Source organism: Vicia villosa, linkage group LG1 (assembly GCF_029867415.1).
Source record: "Vicia villosa cultivar HV-30 ecotype Madison, WI linkage group LG1, Vvil1.0, whole genome shotgun sequence".
Lineage (NCBI taxonomy): Eukaryota > Viridiplantae > Streptophyta > Magnoliopsida > Fabales > Fabaceae > Vicia > Vicia villosa.
Window position 1 is genome coordinate 92589742 of NC_081180.1, and position 3001 is coordinate 92592742.

The window sequence follows — 3001 nt, forward strand, 5'->3', positions numbered from 1 at the left end:
CTGATGTCTTGATTGAGCATGTTCTGATGTTGCATACTGAACCTTCTGAGTCAGTGCTTCTTGCGCTGAATTGTGCATACTCTTTATATATTTCCTGAAATGGAAAATGCATAGGATTAGAGTACCACATTGTCTTATACAAAATTCATATACATTGTTATCATCAAAACTAAGAATATTGATCAGAACAAATCTTGTTCTAACAATGGAGGTTTACTCAAGTGAAGAGTCGGAGGAGTTTTGGTATGAGGATGATGAGGAGATTACCAGAGATGTAGGAGCTAACGGTGAAGTCAGATTTGATGGTGACATTGGGGAAGTTAGGGGTTCCTCAATTGGCAGTAAACCTTTTAGTGGTAAGTCAATCATCAATTAGTCTAATCAGGTGTAGTCTGTTTCCAAAAAGAAGGAAAGAGATACTAGGTTTTACTTTCGTCAAGAAAAGTCTATTGTCGTGAGAACAAATTAGTCAGTTCCTAGTGTTGAGTTGCCTACTAGTCTACTGCTGCCAGCTGAAAAAAGGTTTTTCCCTCAAAGTCAATTTGTATAGGGAATCTTAATTCGGTTACTTTGGAGAGAGTTAGTATAAGTTCTCCGGGCCCACACGAGGACTTGGGTCTCTAATTGGTTGTTAATGGGCCTTTGGATCCCCCAAGCCTTTTGGCCAACCAAGCACAAATGTAAGCTCTTGGGGGGAATTGGGTTCTTCTTCTAAGAAATTTCTAGAATCTTCTCGCTCGTTGACTCTTTCATTTGTTCAACCTTTTTTGTGTGGTTATTTATTTGTTCCAAATCCTCAAACCTCGCCGCTCTAGCAATCCTCTGTCAATTTTTGTCTAATTCTTCCTTAATTGACAGGTTTTTTATGGGAATTCGCTCTACTACGATTCAATCTCTGACCGTGATCAGGTGTTAGCCACCAAGACTTGGAAGAGAGATAATAATTTACGTATTAGGGGTGATGATAATGACCGTCTTTATGTGGAAGAATTTAAGCGGCAAGATAATCGATACAAAGAAACACTTAGATCGAAGGAAGTTGAGAGAAAGGTTGCCCAATGAATTTACTTTCTTAATAATTTATTTTATTTTGGAAAAGCTAATATTTGCATGTTATAAGAAACAATAATTCAAGTTCTTCAGGAGTCCATGGTGTATTCGCTTTAGGGGAGCACGAATATTAGTTGTACAATAAAAAACTCTTCAGGAAGATCAGGAGGACTGTTAATTATGTGGAAATCTAACTTGTTCAAAGCTTCTTTCAGTTTCGAATGAGAAGGTTTTGTGGGGATCCAATTGGAAAAGAAGGAGTTAGTTATTTAATTGGTTAACATCTATTCATCATGCACTATCACCAATAAAAGGAAATTATGGGAGAAGTTGATTCGATTAAAAGGCCAATTTCCAATTGGAGAATGGTGCATTGGAGGAGATTTTAACTCCATCAAGTCTAGATGTGAAAGGAAAGGTGATCGTTCTCATTCCAACTTTTCAGAGATGAATGAATCTGCAAATTTTATTTTCGAAATGGATCTGATTGATATCCAAGAAGTGGGAAGTAAATTTACTTAGTTTAACTCCTCTAGGTCTTCAATGAGCAGGATGAACCGTTACTTATTATCGGAAAGCCTTATGGAAAAGTGGAGCTTAAAAGGGCAACTATTTATTAATAGGGAATTCTCATACCAAGGCCCTATTTGGATTAGAGAAAATAATCTCAATTGGGGTCCCCAAGCTGTTCAAATTCTTTCCATCTTGGTTAGAGCATAAGAATTTCTTGTCAATAGTGGAAGAAAGTTGGAACAGTTAAAGTATTTAAGGTAGAACTCCTTACAAAATTCGCAAAAAAAAAGGTGCAACACAAGGACTTTCCAGGAGGTCACCCATCCTAGTACTACTCTCGTCCAAGCACACTTAACTACGGAGTTCTGATGGGATCTGGTGCATTAGTGTTGGTCTGATCGCACTTGATATGTAATGTGATTTAATTGTTTACATATAAAATTTTTTCCTTATTACCAGCATTTTAGTCTCAATCAACAAATTGAATATAATTAACCCGAATATATTTATTTTCTCCTTTTGGCAACAATTTATTACACCAATAAATAAAATTTACACAAATATTTCTGTTTTATCCTTACTAGCAATAACATTTTTTGCCGATTAACAAAAATAAAAAGAGCTCCTTACAAATTTTCAAGAAAAAAAAGATGCAACACAAGGGCTTCCAATGAGGTCACTCATCCTAGTACTACTCTCACCCAAGCACTCTTAACATGCCTATGGACGCCTTACTTGAGAAAGAAACAATGGATAAAAAAATTATTCAGAAGATGAAGATCCTCATAGTACCAACTCCAACATCTCTCTTGGAAACTGCTTCTTCAGCAAAGACACTTGTGCAAGCAAGTTTCAAATATCTCTTTTGTTCCCTCTATATAAGGAGTTGAATATTTAAAAGAAGAAATATGAATATACAACAATAAAACCCAACAAGAACAAGAACTGTTTCGCTCTCTAAGCTTTTGTACATAGTTATTGTGGCTGCACATAGTGTTGAGAGTTTCTTACACTTGTATATCTTAGAAATCTCTAGAACCATGGTTTTTGCGTGTGCTGTATTATTTATACCTTTGATTGTATATCACGTGCATCTTGTTGTAACCCTAAACATTTTGTTTAGAATTTGTAAAAGTCTCAAACTTAGTGTTTGAGCATGAAAGTCTCTTTCTGGTGTGATTGGGCAAGGAAGTTCTTAAATGTTGGTTTAGACAAGGAAGTCTCTTTCTAGAGTGATTGAGCAGGAATTACTAAACAGTTGGTTCAGGAAAGGAAGTCTCTTTCTAGTGTGATTGAGCAGAAAGTCTTGGACTGGCGTGTCTAAGAAAATTGTAACCAGGTTCTGATTATAGTGAAAAGTTCTTGTGTGGCAAGGAGAATAGACTACTCTCGTTATAGAGAAACTAGGATAATTATTGTGTGTGATTTACTTATTGCT

At 36.0% G+C, this 3001-nt stretch overlaps 1 non-coding gene across 1 annotated transcript; it reads right to left on the minus strand.

Annotated features, from left to right (window-relative positions):
* Positions 1-1850: 1850 nt before the first annotated feature.
* Positions 1851-1969, minus strand: LOC131645275 (5S ribosomal RNA). The gene has a single exon (XR_009296908.1). It is a non-coding gene; the product is annotated as a 5S ribosomal RNA (ribosomal RNA).
* Between the last annotated feature and the right edge of the window lie 1032 nt (positions 1970-3001).